Here is a 7,176-nt window from a genome sequence, read left to right as displayed (position 1 = left end):
GGCATCAAGTTTGGAGTAGCTCTCCACATAAAGATCTTAACTTATTCAGGGATTTTATTAGACCAAATAACTTTACACTTTATTTTGGTGGCATTAGAACAGCCTGGCATATCTGGATACTTGAGCTTAAGAGCCAACTGATAGCCACTTTTGACAGAATAGACAACATGCTTATCATAACTCCAGATCAGTAAATCTTTCTAAAGGGTTTTTAGAAGCGGAATCTTTACAATTCTCTCAGAGATCTCCTAAGGGTAATATTGAGCAACCATCTCTTGCCTCCACCGGTTTTTCTAATTAATGAAATCAGCCACAACAACATCATTAGATAACATTGAGATAGATGTTGAATTAAGAAGCTCACCTTTTTTCATCCAATTCTTGCTAAAAACTGAAATTTGATTCCCATTACCTACTCTCCACCTTAATCCCTCGTGAAGCAATTGTCTTCCCCATAAAATACTTCTCCAAACAAAGGAGGGATTTGGTCCCAACTTGGCCTCCATAAAGCCAGTGTGTTTAAAATATTTGGCTTTGAGGATTTTAGCCATTAAAGAATCTGGATTGTGCATAATCCTCCATCCTTGTTTAGCATCAAGGGCTTGATTGAAACTTGAATGTTAAGTTCATTATTTATAGAGTTGACATCTTATGACAAGTCTAGTTAAATTAAAATTTTATTTATTGCATATCTTGTAATAGGGATTAATTTATTAATTCCCTAATTTAGTGAGATTCCAATTATTAGAAATATTTGTTTCCTAATTTAATTATATATCTAATTTAGCAAGTCAATTAATGATGAGATTCTATAATTGGTGCATGAGATCTATTTAGAGCAAGAAGTTGGTTCAAACATGAAGTTCATTAAATACTCTAGATATTTCTTGGGAGACAAGCAAAGAAAGAAGACCAGTTTTATTCTTATTCAGATTCATAAGAATTATAAGAGGAAAGAAATTCTTATTTAGAAAGAATCCAAATCTTTTAAGACTTGCTATTTTTGTGAAACCTTAGTGCCTATATAAAGATAAGTATTTCACAATTGAAGACACACAACACAGAGCATAAAGTAGAGAAGCAAAATTCGGTCTCCTCCTTAAAGAATCCGGATTTGGCACACGATGTTGTGTTGATTTGTTTTCTTATCTTTTTTTCATCTCTGTGGAGAGTTTATGTGGATCTTGGATCACTAGACATTGAAAAATTGAAGAATTACTATTGATCACTTTGCGAAATGTCTTGAGGATCGTGGATCAAAAGGGGTAGTAATTATTCAAGAGAAATAGATTCATTCTAAGGTTGAGTAAAGTGTATGGTGATAAATTGTAAGTGAGAATCTTAAGTTTGATAAATCCATAGGTTGTAACATCTCAATTTAGTGAATTACTTTTCATCTGGGTGTGGCCTCATGGATGTAGGATTGATTAATCCGAACCACGTAAAAATCTCCGTGCCATTTATTTTCTGTAATTTATTGTGTTTTTAGAAAATTAATATTTTTTATGCGGATGAACAGTAACTGTGAACAGTGACCGTAAATAGTAGTCGTAAATAGTAATGGTGAACAATATTTCTGAAAATTAATTAAGTTGTTAACTTTAGTTTTTAATTGTCTATATCTATTTGCAATATATCTAAATTCTTATCATTGAAAAATCTCTAAATCCCAAACCACCTCTTGTTTTGACGTTACACAACTTTTCTCATATTTCCTAGTGTATATTTCTATAAGTTTCAAATGATCCTTACTAGATCTCGCTACAGCCCTTTCAATATTATCACAGAGGCCTTGAGGAATTTTAAACACACTCATTGCACATGCTGGCATCACTTGTGCCATAGCTTTAATGAGGACTTCCTTTCAGCCACTAGAAAAACACTTGTTTTGCCAACTAGACAGCTTGCTTTAAACTCTCAGCTTAATTTTATTAAAGAAACTAATCTTCTTTCTTCCCACTATAGATGGTAAACCCAAGTACTTCTTATGTTTGGAGACAATATTCAGCCCAAAGATGTTCCTGATTTCCTCAATTTGACTTTGGTTTGTGCTTGAGCTGAAGAATACGGAAGATTTTTCATAATTAAACGCCTGCTCTGAAGCTGCTGCATAACCATCAAATATGTCCTTTAACTTTCTACACTCAGTTGGGGAAGCCTTTGAGAAAACTAGGCTATTGTCAGTGAAAAGAAGATGAGTGATTACAAATTTCTGCTGAATCTCAGACCATGTATAAAGTTCTAATTTTCTACTTGCTTTAGTAAGTTTGAAAAAACTTCTACACACATTATAAAAAGGTAAGGGGAAAGAGGACATCCTTATCTCAATCCTCTTTGGGGATGAATGAGACCTTTTGCCACTCTATTAATTAACATTGAAAAGCTTGTTGTAGAGATACAATTCATAATCAAATTCATCCATTTTCATAAAATCCTAGTTTTTGCATGGTACATTTGACAAAACTCCACTTGACTCTGTTATAGGCTTTACGGATATATAATTTCAAAGCTATTAGAGACTTTTTTTTTTCCTTACTTTGTCTAATCTTATTTAAGCACTCATATCCTATGATAATATTACCAGGATTAGCTATTGGGAACAAAAGCACTTTGAGTGGGGGATATAATATCATTCAAAACATGTTTAAGCCTAGTAGCCATTGTTTTTGCTATAATTCTATAGATAACGTTACATAAGCTAATTAGTATAAATTCATTCACTTCCCTAGGCTTCTGCACTTTTGGAATCAGAGCAATGTAAGTATGATTAAGAGGCACAATGTTACCTCCCTTATTCAAGATATGTAGGCATGTTTTAACAACGCCTTCTTTCATTGAACTCTAATGTTTTTGGAAAAAGACTGATGGAAAACTGTCTAGGCCAAGAGCTTTTGTTGGGCACATTTGAGCTAGTGCATTTGCTATTTCCTCCATTGTGAATGGTTGCTCCATGTAACTTGCCATTTTTTTTTAACCTTGGCTGGCAGTTAAAATAGAACAACATTTATTTGGGTCGAAGAAGGATTTGTTGTGGTGAACATTTTTGTGAAATGCTCGCATATCATATGCTCCACATTCTCTGTTTCCTCAACCCAATTTCCATTATCATCTTATAGGCTACATATTCTATTCTTTTTCCTTATTACGGAAGCTTTTGAGTGAAAAAGCCTCATATTTTTGTCCCCTTCTCTGAGCTAGTCCGCCCTCGATCTTTGTTTCCAATAATTTTCCTCATCTAAGAGGATATTGTCAATATGATTTTCTATTTTTCGAATTTCAGCTCCATCATCAAAGTGACTGTATTCGTTCTTTATCTCTTTCAACTTGCTATTTAGATGCTCCAACTTCCTTCTCTTTCCCACAAATTCATATCTACTCCAAATTTTTAGTTCAACCACAGATAACTTTTATTTCTTCTTAAACAATTCAACTGGGTTGCCACTGTTCCAACAACACGTCTCCATCCACTCATTCCTAATTATTTCCTTGCACTTCTCATATGGACTCCACATTTCTTCATAGTGGACCCTTGGAAAAGTTTGCTTCGTTTATCTATTGCCTTTTCCTTTCTCTAACACCGCCATCAAAATTGGGTTATGATCCAAGCTTCAGGAAATCAAATGCAGGGCTGTCTTTTCTTAGAAGCAACTTTTCCAATAACTATTTCACAAAAATATATCAAGCCTCTTTTCAATAATGTAAGGTTTGAATCTTTTATTTGACCAAGTGAATGGGTATTCATTACTCCCTAAATCCTTCAGATCACTATCCCTAATGGCTTCCCTAAAATCATTTACCAAGTCTGCCCTCCTATCTCTTTCCCCCCTTTTTTTTTTATTTAGGTCTAGCACCTCATTGAAATCACCGAAGCAAAGCCATGGTAGTGAAGATAAAGCAGCTAAGCTTTTTAGAAGCTCCCAGGTATGTCTTTTCTGGTTTAATCCTGGATGGTCGTAGAATCCTGTGCATCTTTAGTAGCTCTCATTTTCACTATGAACCACTACATCCACATAGTGCTTACTGTAGGATTTAATATCCACTATTATTTCAGAATTCCACATCATTACCAACCCACCTCCTAGTCCTTCTCTACTAACCGCAAAACAATTTTAAAAGTGTAATTTATCTGCGTTCTCTTGCATTTTCCTTGTTGTCATATTTGTTTCACAAAGGAATAAAAGTTTAGGCTTATGCTCCTTCAAAAGTTGTTGGGCTTCTTAGAACGTTCGACCTTTTCCCAGCCCCTGAACGTTCTAACTTAAAATTTTCATGGCTGTTGGTGGGGCTGTCTTGCAGCCATCGCCGATAACCCCTTCATCACATTATGAATCTTCTCTCTGACATCACCAAGCTCATTCTCGAAAGTCAATTTTGTTGTTGTAAAATTAGTTTTCAGGTACTATGTTGAGTGAACAACCTTTTTCAGGCTATTCATTTTGCTTCTTTTCTTTTTTTGACTCTCATACTCCATGGAACTACAGGGTCTTTTTAATTTGATGAGCCCTTCATTTGTTTCCACTTTTGCTTCCACATTTCGGGCTTAAAGCTTCTATTTCTTTTTCTTGGGCTTACTTTTATCTTCTTTCAGTCCATCATCTATCTCCTTAACTTCCAATTCAAGTTGGGCTGGGAATTCATTTAGTTTTTGTTGGTAGCCTATATCAGTTGTGGCCTTGTTTGTTTCTGTTTCTCCCCACTTAAAAAATTTCATGTTTTGTGTACTAGGAGACATTATTTTTTCAACATTTCCTACTTGAAAATTTGTTTTCCTCACTTCTCTTTTCCCGCCCATAATTTCTGCTCTCTTAACTATATCCCAATGCATTGTGCCATTATCAGCTACATTTTTCTTTTCACTCCCTCTATCTACTGGCTCCCTATAGTCTGTAGCCCTATGCATTAATTGCATCTCAACCACTTTTGGATCTTGCCCATAGCTCTGGTTAAACTATCCATACTCGGATCCAAATGATGTCGGTTGGATCCATCTTGATTGCCCGATTCTCCAGCTCTACCTTGTCCCTCTTTTGTCGTGCCTTGGTTTTTTTTTTTTTTCATTTTTTGCTGGGGTTGAGAAATTAGTCTGTAAATTGCTAGGTTGTGAATCTCATCGATCATTCATTTTGCTCTGTTTTCACCTTTCTGTAATGGTAATTGCTTTAAACCACGACCTAAAGCCAGTTCATTCTTGGATTGAGATTTATAATGAGCACATTCTCTGTACTGGTGCCTATTCACCCACAACAAAAGCAAAAATCTGGCATTTGTTCATACATCATGCGCATAGTAATATCTCCGTCATCTTCCCTCTATTGTTCTAACTCGATTATCTTCTTCAGCAGTTTAGTGACATCTACTGAAGTTCTTAGCATTAAGAATTGCCCACTACATTCCCATGTTGCATCAGTTTTTATTTCTTCAACCTTCCCAATCACCTCACCCAAAACTATTGCCATTTCCTTTATCATACTCATAATAGGAACATCATGAATTTGTACCTAAAAGGATACATGCTTAAAATCTTACTTTTTTACATCCCATATCTCGACTGGTTCCGTGAGCACAATAAGAACTCTATCAAAGTGTCATGGGCCCCCGGCCAGTAGACTTCTTTTATCTACCTTTGAGCCAAATTTGAACATAAAAATGTTGTCTCCGAGACTCTATATCTTCACCTCCCTTGAGGTTTTCCACACCCTTTGCATAGCAATCTTCAAACCTTTTATACTAACTCCCCTTGTATTAAGTACTTTCCCTATCAAGCAACCAGCAACTATTTTTTTCCCTTTAGCTTTCATTTTGCTCTTGAAAGTAACTCTCCCCTTTTCTTTTCACTTAACCTTATAACTATGCACCTCTTTATTAACTAGGGATGGCAAAAATCCCCACGGGGACGGGTACCCTCGGGGATTTTCCCCATTCGGGGAGGGTACGGGGATAATTTTATACCCAATTTTTTATTCGGGGAGGGGACGGGGAAAATTTTTTACCCAATTTTTTATTCGGGGAGGGGACGGGGATGAGGTGGAATCCCCATCCCCTACCCATTTCCCCATTTTAATTTTTAATTTTATTTTTATTTTTAAAATTACTAATAAATAAATAACAAAATTATAAATATTGTTAAAAATAATAAATATTAAAATAGTTATATTATTAAACTTTTAAACTTAATTAACTAATTAAAGTCTTAAATTTTTAATCCAAACCACAATGATACAGGAGAGAGCTGCCTAATTATAATTTACAACAGTTCTAATCCTAATTCGTATCCTACATTAGCTCGAATTGCTAGAGATATTTTGGCAATTCCAATTACAACAGTTGCTTCTGAATCAGCTTTTAGCACCGGTGGTAGAGTTGTGAGCTCACACCGTAACAAACTTCATCCAAGCACATTGGAGGCCTTAATATGCTGTCAAAGTTGGTTACGAGCTTACAATAGCAGTATGAGTTTATTTTACATTGTAATTATATTATACAGTTATTAATATTTGCGCTTATAAGTTACGTTACTTATATCATTTTCATTGTTTTAGGTTTGAAATCTGAGGTTAGCTCTCAATTTGCCACATTTCTCGAGGAAGAACTGGAGGAGCAGGAGGTAAATAGTTTTATTAAAAATATTAATTAAGTATCTACATTTATTTTATTGTCGATATAAAAATAATTTTTTTTCTTTTTATTGTAGGATTATGAAGATTGAGTCATTGACAAAGATAATTATTTTAATAATTTATATTTTTGAATGTGACTTTGAAATGGATCAATATTAATGCAAGATATATTTTGAACTTTATTTTTATCTGAATTTTTTATTTTAATATGAATAATTTAAAATCGAAAAAAAAAATGTATTAGACTATTAATTATTCGGGGACCGGGGACCCTCGGGGATCCCCTGTTAGTATTCGGGGAGGGGATGGGGATTCACTTAAGTAATTCTGACGGGGACGGGGAGGGGACGGGGACATAACAAAATATCGGGGATGGGTATGGGGAGATTGGTCCCCTCCCCTCCCCTCCCCATTGCCATCCCTAAATATTAACTCTTCTGTTTCCATCTGAAAAAACAGCTACTCACAATAATACTAGTCTGGTTGGTGGTTTAACCATTAACTAAATGTGCACTTACTGTTAATACACTATTGTAACACCACTCAACAATATTTATCA

The 7,176-nt window shown here is 34.9% G+C and overlaps 1 long non-coding RNA gene across 1 annotated transcript; it reads left to right on the top strand.

Moving 5' to 3' along the window:
- Positions 1-6,408: 6,408 nt before the first annotated feature.
- On the top strand, positions 6,409-6,782 carry LOC112098875. The gene is made up of 3 exons (XR_002905921.1): positions 6,409-6,447; positions 6,540-6,604; positions 6,692-6,782. It is a non-coding gene; the product is annotated as an uncharacterized LOC112098875 (long non-coding RNA).
- Positions 6,783-7,176: the final 394 nt, after the last annotated feature.

Source organism: Citrus clementina, unplaced genomic scaffold (genome assembly GCF_000493195.1).
Source record: "Citrus clementina cultivar Clemenules unplaced genomic scaffold, Citrus_clementina_v1.0 scaffold_4, whole genome shotgun sequence".
NCBI lineage: Eukaryota > Viridiplantae > Streptophyta > Magnoliopsida > Sapindales > Rutaceae > Citrus > Citrus x clementina.
This window is presented reverse-complemented; position numbering and strand designations above follow the sequence as displayed.